Source organism: Passer domesticus, chromosome 1 (genome assembly GCF_036417665.1).
Source record: "Passer domesticus isolate bPasDom1 chromosome 1, bPasDom1.hap1, whole genome shotgun sequence".
Taxonomy (NCBI): Eukaryota; Metazoa; Chordata; class Aves; order Passeriformes; family Passeridae; genus Passer; species Passer domesticus.
The window spans coordinates 100,938,972-100,956,774 of record NC_087474.1 but is presented as its reverse complement, the minus strand read 5'-3'; the positions used below and the strand labels follow the sequence as shown (position 1 = coordinate 100,956,774).

The 17,803-nt window shown below is 38.5% G+C and overlaps 1 long non-coding RNA gene across 4 annotated transcripts in view; it reads left to right on the top strand.

The window, feature by feature from the left end:
* LOC135306960 (uncharacterized) overlaps positions 1-17,803 on the top strand; it is a 52,405-nt gene that overhangs the window by 4,498 nt on the left and 30,104 nt on the right. For 2 of the 4 annotated variants that reach the window (XR_010367730.1, XR_010367739.1), the window contains exon 3: positions 6,456-6,609. This is a non-coding gene — a long non-coding RNA (uncharacterized LOC135306960). Of the gene's footprint in view, positions 1-6,452; positions 6,610-17,803 lie in introns of all 4 variants that reach the window. The other 2 variants (XR_010367719.1, XR_010367714.1) reach the window with 1 other exon arrangement.

The window sequence follows — 17,803 nt, the reverse complement described above, 5'->3', positions numbered from 1 at the left end:
GTACTGAAAGGTCACTTAGAAAAGGAGGGAGAGTAAATTTTTATGCTAGCAGATAGTAATAGGATAAGGGGAACAGTTTTTAAACTAAAAGAGGAGATATTTCAGCTAGGTGATAGGAAGAAATTCTTTGTTCATAGAGTGGTGAGGCACTGGAACATCTTGTCCAAATAAATTGCAGATGCCCCAACCCTGTAAGTGTTCAAGGATAGGTTGAACAGAACCCTGAACATCCCTGCCCAGGGATTCTGATTTGGAACTCCATAATCTTTAAAGTCCCTTCCAACCCAAGTCATTCTGTGATTCGATGAATCTGTGATATCAGCTTCAGATCTATTTAAAACTTTTTTTTTTTTTTTACCATACCTGGACATCTCTGGTTTAACTTTTATGCACTTATTTTTCATAGCAAGATGAATCATCATAGAACATAGTCTTATATGTAAATATGGATAAATGGTTTACATGGTTTTATACCAACCTCTGAAAATCCAGAATTGAACACTTTAAAGCTTGACTTAGTCCTCAACAATTGATGGAAACCTGCTGACTTTTTCCATATCCATCCAGCCCAGGTTAGCAATGCTGGAGTGAGAGGGAATATTACACCTTCCTGCTTCAGATTTTGACCACTGGTGATGGCCTACCTAGCAAAAATCTAGGAAGTCATCCATATTCCCAACAGCTGGCCACCACTTTGGTTTAGCCATTGGCTTCAGTGTCTGGAGAGGAAATGTAGAAACCTATATTATGTTTGTCACAATTCAATCTCCAGACTTTTGTTTTCATTCAGCATGATGATAGCTGAAGTCATAGTGACTGATTGTGTAAATTTTTATAGGTAGCAGTGCTTTAGGAATTGGTCAAGGTTCCTCCCCAGAAACTGGCATGGATCAGTGATGTTGCACTAAAATTGCTGCCATTCTGGAAGCTGGTTCAATGAGAAAATTTAAGATTTGTGTAAGATAACAGTCACAGTTCCTAGACACCATTCTGTAAGAGGACTAGCATTTCATATTAATTAAAATTTCTAATTTGATTAATAACAATTTTTCTACATTTTAAGTCAGACAGTGAAAAACAAAATCATCTGTTTGAATTCAAAATGAAGCCAGTGTTTATTTTCCTTCCAAAGCAAACAAAAAAAAAAGGTTTAACATTGTGAGTTTTCATTTTATTTTAAAGAATTTTCTAAATTAAATCTAGGCAAATGTTGTGATGAAAGTAATTTTCACTAACAATCTGAACTTTCTAAAAAACTATCAGAATCAAACTAATCTATTCCAACATTTTTTTAGACTTTTACTTCGTATAGTTTGGAAATTCTAAATGGGTTAGTTGTTCCAATCATCTTAAAATCTGTACAATTTTTTAAAATGTTATCATGACTTTTGAAAATATGCTTATGAAAAATTTCTTTGCTATGATGAATAAAATGTAGCTTGAAATGCATTTTTTTCTTGATTTTTAATTATGTGATATCTCTTTTTAAAATCAATTCAAATGAGGAGTTCGAAAACTTTTTAGCATAGAACTCCAACTTCTCTCCAAAGTACTTCTCCAGTCCTTCTATATTCTGTGAGTAGATAATGAATGAAAATAAAGTAAAACATTTTTTTAAAAATTAACTGTAAACCAGAATACATTAATTTAATTTATGTGATGCAAATGTTTTAAAGTCTGATTTTTCAAGACATTAAAATAACTGTGCAAAAATCAGGCTATATGTTTGATAGATAATGCTGAAGACAGACCCTGACCAACATACCTGTAAGCAAATCCTTAAAATATCAACATTAATATCAGATCCAGACAAATAAGTAATTTGAGCCACAAGATGCCAGAAGAGAAGAGAATGGAGAGTTGCCACTGTGGAATGAAAAGGCAAAGGAAGTGCTAAGAAAAATAAATACAAGTTTGTTAACTAAGCAAATAAAATAAGGGGAAGAAGTTACATAAAAGAAATTCAACTAATTCTGAAGCTTAAACACAGAGATAAAACTGGAAATTCCATCATTAGACAATAGAATATGCAAGAACACAAACCTTAATCTTTGCTGTTTCTTCAGTATAAACAAATCTGCTGGTTGCTAGCATTATTGCTGAAAACAGATCTCATCAAATTGTACACAGGGAATAATTTCATCTTTTGGAAATAAAGCTATTATTTCACTATACCTCTTTGTCCAGTAAACCTAAATTTAAGTCTAGATTGAAAACAGTAAAAGACACAGTTTCTTATTACATAGTTCAACAACCTGAAGGCACTGCTTTCTCTAAAGGCTTAAATTAAAAAAAAAAAAAAAAAGTAAATAGGGAAAGGGGTCCAGAAGGCAGGATCTAATGTAATTTAAAACTGGAATTACATCAGCAGTTTCAAACAGATGGCAGAATGTAGAGATAAATGTGTTAGCTCTTTAGCTTATTTGGTCTCTCCATTGTTTGCATCATTAAAACATGCAATAGTTTACAATTTAAAAATATACCGTGTATTAGACACTGGAAAAATGGACATGCACCTACTGAGTGGAAGGAGGTAGGATTGAATTAATTTGCCATACTTTAATGTACAGTATCTGGGATGCTTTAGGCAACTCTGCAAATAGGTTTCCTAGGAAATGAGATGAACAAAAATATAATGACCTTGAAATTATAACCCCAAATGTCCCAAGTATTTAGCAACCTAGCTCAGAAGTGGTAATTACATAAAAAACACAAAAGATCCTTAATTGCTTCAGTTATAGTGTATCTAGGCAGGTCAGTTACTGTACACAGCTGCAAAAAATGGTACGTGATTAATAGGGGGTTGCTTATGATAGCACTAACTAGCTAGTGTGTAGTGCAAAACACTCATTTCTTTTCCAATTAAAGGAAAAAAATCTGGTTTTGATTAGGCTCTTCAGAAGGTCTAAGACTGTAGCAGCAAAATACTCCACTCTCACACTGTTAAATGTTTTAGTCAAGAACTAAGCAGCATATATTCATGAAAAACAGAAAGGTTTATATAAAATATTGGGGAGAAAATGCTGCAAATATCAAAATAAGACACTTCAGACCATTTCATTTATTCTAGTTCATTGGCTATAAAACTACAGGGTAAACCACTTCAAATAAATAAGACTGATACAGGTGCGTCTCCAGAGCTGGAACCAGGCATCAGCCTTTCCTGTGGTTCATTAAACTGCAGTTAATCATTCTTTCCATGTAGCTCTAAACTCATTCCATCAAAGTTTGAAGAAGGAGGCTTTCAAAAAAATCACATAAAAGAACTTCCAACACTTCCACACGGTACTGAGGTTTCAAAAGGTCCAGGAGAAACACTGAATTATATGGAAATCTCTCTGGATTTGTGAACATCTCATGGTTCACTCATCAGCAGGTTGAGAAAAATGTGTGGTCCTGATCTTTGGAGCATTGCTTCAAGAACCTGCCCTGCAGATGAGTCATTACAGTGGTCCCTGCTCAGACCAGAGTGTGCACATATTGGAAGCATGACTTGGTCCACTGGGATCCCAGAGCTTGACTGTGCTTTGGTCACGCTTTCATAGGCACTGGTGTGCTCCAGGAACGGCTCCAAAAATGTTTGGGGAGGGGAAGGCACCAGGAATCAGGGGAGGGGATACAAATGACAATCATCAGAGGGATGAAATTCATAGAATTTGAGGGTTTCCTCTTGTCTCTAAGGAGTGGTAGGAAAGTTAGCATTGATAAGTCAGCATTCATTCCTGGGGGCTAACACTCAACACTTCAAAGCGGTGGATAGAGAAGTTTGCTCAGACATTTATTAGAGACTCACCTTGCAGATCTCTCCATATCCTGGCAAACTTCATTCATGTCTCTGAGGTCACCACAGCCGCTAGACAATGATGATTTTTTTAGGCAGAGAAAGCTGAAGGTCAGAAAATAAAACAAGGCTATCAAATACATATTGTTGTGGGAAATGGGCTTTTGAAATTGTTCTCCAAATCTTGGCCACACCCAGAGCTTTCTCTTCTCTTCAGAAAAAAATGTTAACGGCTACTTTTCTGGTTTCTGCTGAGCATACATGCGTGTTTTCAGTCAGAGAATTTAAATCCTGCCTAATCTATAGTTTTCAGAGAAAGTAACAGAGAGATTTAAAAGGCCTTAAAACAACTGCATTATTCCCTGGCCAAGGAGTAGATTTACAGACAAAACAAAATCCTTTTGTGCCATGATTTGACCATTAAATTATTCTGCATATTGAACATGATCAGAAACTATAGCCTTAGATCAAGCACTGTGAAAATAAATCTGTGAAGAAATTGTCAGAAATAAATACAGGCCTGCATTCTGCTTTGCTTTTCACTGGGATAATGGAAAGTGACAAAGGGAGATTTGGGATGCAGAGAAGTAAGGCAGATTTGGGTACTCTCTCCTGGGAGAAATCCTGAATTATTTTACCAGTGAATTCTCACTGAAGCCGTCTGTGGCAAGCCCCTTCCACTGACCTCAAAAGTCACAGCTTGCCAAGCTCTGTGATCACTTGGCTCTGGCCTAGGTTCACTTTGCACCCTCATCTTTTTCCTGTGCAAGTCTTAGAGAAGAGAACAAGATAAACTCTACAGCAGATTTTGAATTTGCTACTCTATAGTCACATCTTTGGCATCTCGCAAAAGAGACAAAAAAGACCATTCAGAGAAAGCAGAATTTCTTACAATCAAGTCAAAGTCACACTGAATAGTCTAGTTTCTTTAAAGGGTCTGATTGCACAAGTTCAGATTGTGTGTGAATAATGATTTGCAAGTGGTATTTTCCTATATCATTCCTACTAAAGATTTCCACTGACCAGATCAAAAATAAAATTTTCAGCTTTTAGAACTGAAATGCAGAGAAAAGCGGGTATCCCCCCAAGAGAAATTTGCACAAAAACAATATTAACTGCAAGGCAGGTCAAATGTTCACTGACACATCTTGACAATGCCCCTTTTCTTTACATTGACTCTATTTGATTAAACTGATTGAAATGCATTTCATACTTGTGCTTTGTCAGTCTATATTTTGGGCTTCATGAACAAAATGATACTAGATTGACTTACCCAGATACTTCACAAAGCTTGTCATGTTGAATTAATTAATGTTGCTTGTATAGCATGAGAATATGGAGATTCCTCATTTCAATTCTGTATTTGCTTTACCACCAAATAAGGAGATGATGAAACATTACCTTGGTAGTTAACAGATATTTTAAACGTCTTAATTTCTTTAGAAACCTACAATAGAAATATTACGATAATTGTTGCACACATTATGTAACATTAGTTACATAAACCTAGAAATAATAGAGTGGTAACCAAGAGTAGTAGTGAATAAAACTAACTATGCTTTCTCTTTTTTTTCCTTCCTTTTGGGTAATGGGTGGTGCAGAAACATACATACAGTTGCTCTTCAGAAACCTGAACATAAATAATTTTGTTAAATCTCCAAAGTCTTGGGAGGATATTCTGTACTGCAGTCTTGTAACTTTGATAGTGAAGTCAGTAGAATGGTATTAACTTCATTTAGAATACAGTAGTGATTCCCCCATCCCACTTATCGTACCCATCTGGGAATTTGTATGGTATCCAGACCTCTCACTGTGAAACATTATGACTTAATAATGCTGCAGTCCACTTTAGTGCATTTCTTTTTGCACTAAATAAAACAAGTAAGCAGTGTAAAACATGAAAGATGTCAATGAGTTTTACAAATGCAATTAGAGTCAATGATGTGAATACATTGTATTTTTGGGTGAGAAGATGAACAAAACATTTGGAAATGTGATTGTCATTCAGATGTAAGACGGTTGAATATTCTGCCCAGAAGCTACTATTACTTGGTTTTGTTGGGAGGAAAATGGGAAGGGAAGGAGGAATGGAAAGGAAAGGAAAACAAGGAAGGAAAGGAAGGGAAAGAAAGAAAGGAGGGATATATCAAAGGAGATGGGCATAGGTAACAGACTGCAGCAGGAATGAAGTTTTCAACTTAGCAGCCACAACTGACAAAATGAACTTTTTCAGGCAGCCCCACAGTATGAAAATTAGACTACAGGTTGGAGCCAATAAGTCCAAGGAAGAATATGACAAATAAAGTACAGCTGCACATCATATTTGTAATAACACAGCTTAATTAGAAAGTGATTAGAAAGCATAATGGTTATCAAATGATGCTTATGCCGGAGATGCATTGCAGCTCAGCTGCAAGTGCTATGAGACCCTTTGCTTCCGCACAAAAGCCTAGATGAGATTCCTCTGTTACAGGCAAGCTGCCAGTTATTATTTTTTACTGTGGTAAAATGCTCAAAATTTCAGCATTGAAAACTTCCTTACTGTTCAGTGCATAAAATTATTCTGCTTTTATATATAGCATTGTATAAATCTGTTTGCTCCAGTCCATGACTAATATTTCCACTTGAGTGCTTTCCAAGTAAAAATTTTGAAGCACTTTCTTCTTTTTAGCAGGGTCTTTGGGATTACTTGATTGCTGACCTCTTTGGTCCAACACCTGAAAACACTTGCAAACTCAGAACTCCTGACTGAGGTGGAAAACAACTTTTGTAATATACCCAGTATTGGCTTACTGATTTCAAGTGACAGAAGCAAGGTTCATGTCTAGGTAAGTAGTTTCCAGGGGTCAACTAACCACACCAAGAAGTAGGTACATAATTTCTACCTTGATTTATCTACATTTACTTTCCAGAAATAGAAGTCTCATTTCTGCCATTTTCTTTTGTGTTCAACAGCTCTTTTATGGCATGACCCTTCTTTTCAGCTCTTTCTTAATAGCATATTGCATCCATCATACTTACGTAGGTTTTTCAGACTTGTTACTCTCTTCTGAACCCTTTCCTAATGACAGGACTACATAGGAATTTAGTGGCAGTTTCTTCAAGGCAGTACCACCTTCTATTTTTACTATGATATGAGGCTGCTCTGTTTCTGCATGGATCACCTGAACAGACACAGCCCAGACATCCATATTGGTATAACTGCTATAATAACTGGTCAGTCCTTCCTTCTATTATTATCTCCTAATCTCCATCTGCAAAATGGACTTATACATACCACATTCACATTTTTGTCCAGATGAATACACTGTAACTACTCAAGACAGCCAATGTTTCACTGTTGTGAGATCTCCCTGATGATTTTGATTACCCATTGGCAGGATTTGGATTAAAATAGCAGCAGTGATGCAGCCTGTGCAGGTGTTGAGAGAAACAAACTATATTTGCTGTATTCCAGAGAGACCTTCACAGGACCACTTCTGTCCATCTATTCTTCTGATGGCTGATAAGTGGCACTCACACATTTCACACATAATTTCTTAAGTGGACAAAGGCACTTCTTCACAAACTGAAAAACTTCTTATTTTCCCAGTCTTTTAAATTAATTATTTACTATTTTCCTGCATTAAAATCTTTAATAAGCTTTAAAATATTTTTAAACAGTCACATAAAACAACATATTATAAATAATTCCCCAACAGTGAGATGGAATGCATCATGAGTGGCTCCTGTGTGTTTGCAGGAACTATCCATCAGACAGCAACCTGCAGCCAACAGGTTGCAGCAAACAGTTCAACATGTCACGAACAACATTCATTTATATGTTGCAGATGAATGTTTGTGATTGATTCTCAAACAATAGAACAGGTAAGTTTTGTGCAAATGGATAATTGCACCAACTTTGCAACCTTCAGTAGAGACTTAGTTTGAAGCAACCACATTCAGCTGGAATGGGAGTACTTGATGGAATAGACATCACTGCTTCATAACTCACTCAGCCAAAATTGTCTTCTGCTTGAATTGGCTGGTGTGTATACCTCAGAGAAGCAATGCCAACTATCTTCTGGTGGAAACTCTAGAAAGGTTTTGGAAGATCCGAGAATGCACACAATTTGCAGTGAAGGCAAAGTAACCATGAAGTCGTTCTTGTAGTTAAAATACTGTGCAGTTTTATGGTACTTTTTAAAATTTTCCAAAGCATTAAGGAAATTTCAGCTTAAAACTCTCTGTAGACAGCCTGCCTGTCTGTGAGAGGTTGGGAGAGATAATATTGTGGAATTGACTTTCCACTGTCTATTACAGTGAAGAGTGAGAACAGTAAGTATAAGGTTATGTACCCTGGTAACTGGAGGCACCAGAAAGATGCAGAGCAACAAACCCATCAAAGAATACAGGGTGAGCTTGGGGGAACCACATGGGTGTAGCTGGGCCTCCCCTAGATCCCATCAAGATTTCACGCCTTCTTCTCCCATCCCTGGCCATGAATACTAAAACCACCAGGAAAAATATTTGGTGTCAAAAGTGGTTAGCAACTAAATACAGCAGAAACAGTTATTCAATATCATATGGGAATTAATTGGATCATATTGTAAACAAACTTGAGAAGTTTGCAGATTTTGTTTGTCTTCACTGTGTAATATGAACAAAAGCTTGTACATTGCAAGCAAATCACTAGGATACTTGCCTACAGCTTCATGCATCAGATAAACAATTGGTTTGGCATTTTCAAAGGAACTTAACTGGTTGCCATGCCTCTTCAATGTATCTGTATTAAAAATATACTTATCTATATTTATAATGTGTTAAATACTTTCATCTTTCATGTTACATTTAGATCTTTTATTGTGATATTGCCAATGTCAGAGAAGGATGGATTTCAGTAAACTGTCTGGTGCTCTTGGATGTAGATAAAATATATGTAACTGAAAATGAAATCTCAGATTTGTTTCATGAAGACAAGATGCATTTCAGTTCTAAATTTTAATGTTATAGCAAAAATGGATGGGTTTTTTTCCCCAATGTCATAAAAGACCAATTAATAACGTGGTCAGTCCCCTTGCTCAGCTGACAGCAAAGAGAGGGGATCCTTTAGAAATATTGATAGGCCAAGAGTTTATATATGAAATTTACATTTTTTTAAAAGAGACATATTTTACTCTGCAGAAAATCATATTTCACTGCAGAAAATAACAGTTGGTTTCAGTGCAGTTGCCTTGAGACTTGCTCTCATTATCTTCAATGGAGATGAATATGTATATCTGAGGAAATATTTTGTCCTTGAGAGAAAGAAAGAGGGAGCATTTGGATTTGAGTGTCTACATAGCTCCAACTTTTCTTGGTACAGCTGAATCTACTGTGACTCTTGAGAGAAGTTGGCTTTTCTCACACTGAATACACAGCCCCAAAAGAGACTTTTGTCTGGTGCTTGGTGTATGACTGAAATAATGGAATCAAAAGACTTTGTTCTCTAGAACATTGTCCGGTGGGTTGAAAGGTAGAAGAGAGATACTTTACCCTCAGTTTGTGTTTATCTACAGTTTGTTTTTTTTAATGTCCTGAGCTAACAAGCTCTTTTCTGGTCATGTGTCAATCCTGCCTCCTCAAAGGGCTGTGGCGGGTCTTAAGATTTCCAGTCTACTAGGGTAGGAATGATGAAAAAGATAAAGAAAGTTATTTCTCAAGAACGCCCTCTCAAGTATTTTCTGTTGATATGACACTCAGCAGAAGATTCTCTGTAGCAAAGTGCTGCCTGCTTCACTCCACTTTTCCAGTTAAAGTGATATTGCATCCAAACTCCTGCTTCACTTTTCAGCTAAACCTGCACCTGTGTATCAGCAATAAGTATATTAAAAAGAACAGGCAAATGTATTGACTCTCTTCTCTTCGACATTTCTTTTTCAAACCTCTCTTGATAGTTTCCTCCCAGAAAGAGAGCGAGGAGTGTGTGCAAACACTTGTTCTCCACATCAAGCCTGACTGAACAATTTCTCTGCTATTCTGAGTTTCTGGTGAACTGAAAATTACCAGCTGTACTGAATTGTGACAAATACTGTGTATGTGTGTCTCTGTGTCTCTGTTCATGGAAGAAAATATATAAACAGAAATTATCATATCTAATGACAGCAAAATAGGTTTCACATTTATGACCCAATCTATCATTTTAATTCTATAAAATACAAATGTAGCTTTAATTTCTAACTAAATCTTATTTCTTCAAGCCCTCACAGAAGAGCATAATAAGCCCTTATATATAGGGCATATGCAGAACAAGAATTCTCTAATGCCTTTCCTGGTTTAGACATAGTCAATGAATAGGACAGCAACCACATAAATGCAGTCATCATTGCACAGATTTGAAAAAGAAAATGAGATTGCACTAGGAAAGAAGACAGGTATTTTAGAGGTATGCAGCATCCACTTCATACTTCAGGACGGCTGATCCGCATCCAGATATACTCAAAGCTGATCAATATCAAGCTCATTTGCAATGACAATAGAAACTCATTGAACTGCAGTAACACATTTGCCACCCTTTGATGTCTATATTCTGAGCATTAACATGGTAACAATCTAAGCTGTCCGTGTGCATGCCATGTCACTCCCTCCTTGTCAAAATAAACCACAGTAGCTATATTAAAAGTGTGGTCACAACCCAGTGAGCTAAATTCTTGCCAAAAATTTACTTCAATAGCTGTCTACAGAGTCTGCCAGAATACTGTCGGCCAACTCATACCATGTGTGCCTTTTAGGGTCATGGCTTTAAAAGAACAGCGGATTTGCTAAAATCTCTCCATCTTTTCAGCTGGAACCCTCTCCATCCCTCATGAATTATAGTCACATCTAATAGGAAGGAAATAGATAAAAGCCATCTGCACAGAGCACACCTAGGAGAAAGTAAATAATGCTTTCAGAGCCTGAATGGGAGTGTTTCATGTTGGCAAAATTGGACTACCCAGACTGAGATGCATAGTTGCATCCTAAAAATAACAGTTTTTAAATCACTTTCTATTCATTCATTGCACTTACCTGAGAACCTGGGGGACAACAATTCTTCCTGGGTGTCCAGTAAACTGAAACCCATACCTGACTTTCTCCAAGGACACTCTAAAAAGTGCCACTTTGCTGAACATCATGGTCCGGCCAATCTGTTCCCTTGACATGACTGCTCTGGCAGAAGGCATCTTCACAGAAGCTATTCAATCAAATATGGTCCATGTTTCTCTAAAAGTTTATACTTCTGGGGAGGGATACGAGCAAGAACAACAGAATTTAAAAGTCAAAGACATGACTAATTTTGTCATAATCATGACTATATAACCACTATATCTGCACCAAAAAGTTCTACATTGTAAGTGTAGCAAGGCCACTACACCTGACAGGTGATCTGTGCTATTCAGGCACAGCAGCACTGCAGTGAGACTGTGGGAAACGAGACCCTTCCAATATTTAAGTGTGGAAACTGGTGGTTTTTATTTTACCCAGCAGAGCTGGCAGGGACACAGACCAACACTATGCTTACAGGTCCAGCAGACTTCAGGAGAGATGGCTTGCTCCAGAATCCATTCTGGTGGATTTAAGGGACACAGTGCTTGGGACTCTTTCACAGACTCAGAATCTCAGGATTATAGGCTAGAAGGAGGTCACTGATGAACTAAAAATGAGACAACCTCTGATTGCCCCCATTGCCACTGCTGTTTGTTCTGCTCTGAGTATTTGCCATATCCATGCTTGCATGAAGATTTGCATGCAATGTCTGTGTCCAGGATTACCCTTATTCAGATGCCATGAAGGGACAGTGCTCTGATCTGGTAAGATGAGGGACAAGCACTGCAGACCTGAATTTTGTGCAGAATGGATAAAGTGAGAAAAATGAAAGAGGATGTAAGTTGAAAAAGGAAAAGAAAAAAATGGTCCAGAAGGAGCAGAAAGAAAAGGGACAAGAGACGGCAGAGAAAAGAAGGAACCAGAGTGGACAAAGAGAAGCTGCTGTAAAGGAAGTAAAAGCAGATGAAAACACCTTGGGAGACTGAAATACTCAGCTCCAAAGATCTGGGCTGTGACTGAACATGAGCTCATTTCATAGAAAACTCCAGCAGCAGGAGACTCTCCATGCCCACGTGCAAGGGAAATGGTGGTGACAGTGAGGTCAGTGGTGGCACTAACTTTACTCACCATTTGGGAGGTGGCAGATGGCACAGGGCAAGGGGATGCAAGCAGCTTCAGCAGAACACTTCCAGGAGAAGAGAAAGTGACTAGTGGAAAACTGCATTCTCCATCTCTCATCCTTGAAGATTGATGAAGTTCTCTGCAGCTCTGTCCTCATATTTTCAGTGAAAGAATCCTGTTAGCTTTCTCATAAGTGCAGAAATAATTAAAAAAGGAATCAACTTCTGAGAAACATAAACACACACCAAAAGTCTGTCTCTTTAATGGTATCCCCTCCATACTTCACTGGCAGGCATTCTGCTAATCTAATACCTGTTAATTCTATTTCTAATTAGGGCTATAGCTCACCAGAGGCTGTTTTATACTTAATTTGTTGGGGTTTTATTATATGGCTCAACAGTCAGCCAACCACTGTATGCATCATGTGATCCTGGTTGAGATCTTTCAGGCATTACTGCACACTGAGGCCCTTGGAGAGAACGTGCCACTACAATTTGTGAGTCACGCGTTCTTGCTCTGCCTAGGTCTTGTCATGTGTGTGCTTGTCAGGATTCATCTCCATCTCCATTACCCCTGGGGCAGAAGTCATAGTTTGTTTCTGCTCACTTGTCTGATTTTTAGCAGATCATATTCCCATCTTCAGGACCTTAAGCAAGTGCCATCTTTGTAGAATTTAAGGTGGAATTCTAAGTGGTGATTTAATTCAACTCAAACTCATCTTCTAAGTGACAGGAAATATCTTTAGTTCAACCATTTTCCAAGGCTGATGTAGACTGCTATACAAAGAAAAATAATTAAGTTAAAAGCATTCTTCACTGTTACCAAAATGAAAACTAATTTTCTTAGGTATTTTTCTTGTAATTCTGTCATTTTTAAAATACTTTATTTTAGGAGTTTGAACTAAAAATCTGAGGCGAAGTTTAATTGTTTGAAACACATATCTGAGAGACACATCTTCATTAATTTTATTTTTGCCAAAAGGATTGCAACCAAGTTATGAACCAGTTAAGGAATTAGCTGGGAAATTACAAGGAGAAAAATAAGAGATCACAGAGAAGCAAAGTCCATGGGGCTTTATTGATCAGAACAGAATATAGGCCAATGAAGAAACATTTTATTAAGCCACTGGAAGCCAGCCCAGGGGACCGACCAAATTTTGTTTTGTCTCTAGAACATCAGCTGCCAGGTAAACAAAAGCATTAGAACATCATTGACTCCAAACTGGTGAGCAAAGAAGGTCACCAACAGCTGTTAAATAGTAAACCTCACCCTCCATCTCTGTGGGTGCCAGGAAGGATACCACTTAAAAGTTGTTTTGTCGCACACTGAGAGTGATGGTAGCACTTGTTATGTCATCCTAAAAAAACATATTTGTTCCAGAGAACCACTGTCCTTCTTATCTGAATACACAAGAGGCTTGACAGTCACACAAGCAATTCCTATGACTGGAAGTTGCAGATCTTACAGAAACAGCATAATGAAAGTCATGCCTATGTCCAGATAGCAGAAAATAACCTCAGAAAATTCCTCCTTTCTCCACTGTCATCTGGTAGGGTTTTACTGGAAGAGGTGAAGAGTACAAATCAATATAACACTGGCTGTTGTGTAAAACCTTCAGATAACAGTACGTTAAATAAAAATAATAAAGAAAATAATAAAGAATTTATAAATCCATATATAAAGTTAAATAACCAAGTCAGCCCATCTATCCATGCAACTTTAAATATGCGACCGAGCTCCAGACTGCTCAAAAGAGCAGTTGTTCCGGTTTTGTCTACAGAAGCATGGCTATTCAGATAATCTTCTGTGGTATTTCAGTGAGAAAACTACAGGAATCAGAGCTCCTAGATTGGGAAGTTCATGGCAAAGTGAAACAAGCAAGCTGGGCTTCTACCCACTGTGTGTGTAGCTGAACTGGCAATTCAGAAGTGCAGTCGTTACCCTCCATCAGCTGTGGAAGATTACTTGTTCCAGTAATCTTCCACAACCCTTCCCTTCTAGAAGGGAAGACCTTGCATGGAAAAATAAAATAGAGAGGATAGATTTGCACCATGCATGTTGAAATTATGCATGTTGGTGTTACCCTGTGCTAGGCAACCATAATAAACTTCTCTGAAACACAATGAACACAGAATCATAGAATCATAAAATGGCCTGGGTTAGAAGGGACGTTAAATGTCATCTAGTTTCAAGGCCTCTGCCATGGGCAGGGACACCTTCCACTAGTCCAGGTTGCTCAGAGCTCCATCCAACCTGGCCTTGAACACTTCCAGGGATGGGGCATCCACAATTTCTCTTGGCAACCTGTTCCAGTGCCTCATCACCCTGACAGTAACACATTTCTTCCTAAGATCTAATCTCTTTTAGTTTGAAACCATTCCCCCTTGTCTTATCACTACATGCTCATGTCAAAAGTCCCTCTCCATCTTTCTTGTCGGCTCCCTTCAGGTACTGGAAGGTTGAAATTAGATTGCCACAAAGCATAGGAATGATGGTCATGTCTATCAGACCATCTGATTCTTGACCAGTAAGTCTCTAGCCCAGGGACTGCTGGAGATAGGAAGGAAGGATGTAACAAGGGAGGAGTCACTCCAGAAATGGCCAGTTCCTTAGTTCTTCTGCTGGATCTGCTGCTGGTTCATCAGAGAAAAAGTGCTACGCTGAATAGAATTTCTCCACACACAGAGCAGCTCTTCTGCTCTCTACTCGCCTGTCACCAGTATTCCTTCCTGCTTTCAGCCCCATTTCCATGCAGTGCTACCATCCCTGGACTCCTTAAGTATTGCAAGCATCAAGGGACATTACTGCTGATGCGATCATCAATGACTGCTGCGGGAAATCCATGCAGAAATATGTTCTGTGCACAGGGAAGCAGACAGCAACAACACCCAGCTCTCCTTCCCTCTCTCCCTTCCTCCCCCTGTAATTGAAATTCAGAGACTGTAAGTTCCACTATCTCCTGTCAGGACAGTTCCATTCCTTGGGGAAGGGGTTAGCAATAGCCAGACATGCCTTAGCAACAGTGTGCTATCCCACATGTGTAAAATCCACTATGTGCAGGTAGACATCTGATTTTAGCCAAGATTTTTTGGGTGTGCAAGAATTAAGGATAAGAGCAAATCCATGTGCACAGGCTGACCAAACTAACAATGTTTTGCTTGATCTAATTTTGAGGCTAATTTTTCTCACAGAAGGGACAGAGAAGTCAGATTGTGGAAACACTTCAATCCATTTAAGACAAGCCACAGCTGTGTACCTTTGAGAAGCCAGGATTCCTGTAGTCCCAAGCATTTTGTAGTGACGTTTATATGCAAATCATCAAGTCAAGGCCAGGCCAGGTCTGAGAGCAGTAGCCAGAGTCAAACACATTCTCATGTTCAGCAGGCAAATCCATAGTGAGAGGACAGGTCCCATGTCAAGCTAGGAGCAGGGGCCATGGCCAGGCATGGCTGGAACACAGCTGGAGCTGGAGCAGAACTCAGCAGAGACTGAGCTGCAGTGGAGCCACTGAGCAGAACATGTGGGTGGAGGCCCTATGGGAGTTTGATGAGAGCAGCTAAGGCTCATTAATGCACTCAGGACCCTGACACAATTTTTCTAGGACATGTGCAACAGGAGAGGTGAAAAAGTACCAAGGAACTTTGGACTGAGCCAAAAATATTTATTTACTATTAGATATTTATCTGTTGTTAGATGTTTATTATAATTGTTAGTTCCTTACTATTGTTGGATATTTATCAGTTATTAAATACCTATAATTAGTAGATATTTAGAATAGAGACTTGACAAGGTAAAGGCTTTGTCAAGCCTCTAAAGGGGGGAAATGATATCTTAATCTTTAGCTTTCATATTTTTTAGATTCTGTACTGCCTTAGTGTGTGACTCTGAACTTCATATAAAGTGTTAGCAAATTCTCTTCACAGGGTAGTTAGACAAAACAATCCTTCTCCAGCCTGAGAACCAAAGACACCTTGCAGCTTCAGGCTCAAGAAGTATAATCAAGAGTGAATTGATGAGAGCAATCTGGGAGGTTGGGACTTCATAACCTGAAGCTGTAATTGGACAATTAACCCCAACATGTAAATGGACCAAAACTTATAAAATGTGAAAACTCGTGACCTGTTATCCACCTTGGGCAGAACCATGGCTGGACTCTTGTATAACCCCAGGTGTATCCTTTAAAGGCTTTTTAATAAATACCTGCTTCATTCCTTTAACTCTGTCTAGCTTCTGTTCCAGGTCAGCCTCTTTAGGCATCAGTTCATCCCGCAAAATAAGAAGCCCCAGCTGTTTCAGTTTGGTCCATGCCACAGGACTGTCAGACAGAGTCAGATGCGTCCTGTCTTATTGTTTTGCCCCAGAACATTTGAAAAAAGAGCAAATAATGGTTAGCACCAATCTGCAGTGACCATGTCCAAGAGAAGAGGCAGCCAACCTCTTTGTCACCCTCTGTGTCATCCTCTGCAACATCCTCTTTCTCACACCCAGAAAAGCCAGCAACAAACAAACTCTAAAGGGAGATTAGGAGGAACATTAAAGGCTTTGAGTTGCAATAGATTTTTAAAACAATCATTATAATATTTAGCACAAAATACTATATGTTTAATTTTTTCAAAATACATGGTTTGTATGCAAGATTACAGAGACCTACCTTTGGATTTCTCAGCTTTTGCTGTTTTTAAATTCATTCATAGGATTCTGATAATTACTTTTATTTATTTCTTTATTTATTACTTTTTAACTGAGTTTCTTCACAAGAAAACAAGTAGCTGGGTGAGCCCATTAACTAATGCAGCCTAATCTTGAACAGCTTCTGTGCTTGTGATAGCTGATTTTTAAACTTTCTTTATGCCTTAATTATTGAGCAGAGACTGAGTCTATACAAGCGCAAAAACCTTGCTGCAGAGCAAGATCCCATGTTACCTGCAGGAAGCATTTCCTGTGGCTGATCAATCATAACAACTCCTTTCCAAGACTTTTTCTGGCTGATAATCTAGGCAGCCACTTCTTCCCCCATAAAGATTAAGAGTATTGTCCTTTCCTACTCTCTGCCTAATTTCATAAAACTTCAAGGAACAGAGTATGCTGAAGATCTCTGACCCTCTATCAGATCTCATGGAAACAAGGTGAAGAGGGAAGGAAGGAAGGAAGGAAGGAAGGAAGGAAGGAAGGAAGGAAGGAAGGAAGGAAGGAAGGAAGGAAGGAAGGAAGGAAGGAAGGAAGGAAGGAAGGAAGGAAGGAAGGAAGGAAGGAAGGAAGGAAGGAAGGAAGGAAGGAAGGAAGGAAGGAAGGAAGGAAGGAAGGAAGGAAGGAAGGAAGGAAGGAAGGAAGGAAGGAAGGAAGGAAGGAAGGAAGGAAGGAAGGAAGGAAGGAAGGAAGGAAGGAAGGAAGGAAGGAAGGAAGGAAGGAAGGAAGGAAGGAAGGAAGGAAGGAAGGAAGGAAGGAAGGAAGGAAGGAAGGAAGGAAGGAAGGAAGGAAGGAAGGAAGGAAGGAAGGAAGGAGCTTTTACTGGTTGTAAAAGCTCTATTAGAAAAAGCTAAAAACAGGAAAACGGAGGAGGTTTTAGGGGATTCTTAAAAATACTAATAAGATCTTATATTTTCTTGGAATACATCAATCAAACTGTCTGTATTGAATAGCTTATGCCTCATCTGTAAGGCAGAAGAGCATTACACATGTTTTGAATCTTGCACAAGATCAGAGTGAGAGTCCATTGCAGGGTTGACAACATTACCTGAGTGTTATCAGTGTTATTTAGTGTTAATACCTAAAACTACTAGAAGATAAATATTATAACTTTATTCAATTGCTCTTTCAGTAACAGAGCAAGGACAGAGATAATAACAGGGCTATCTA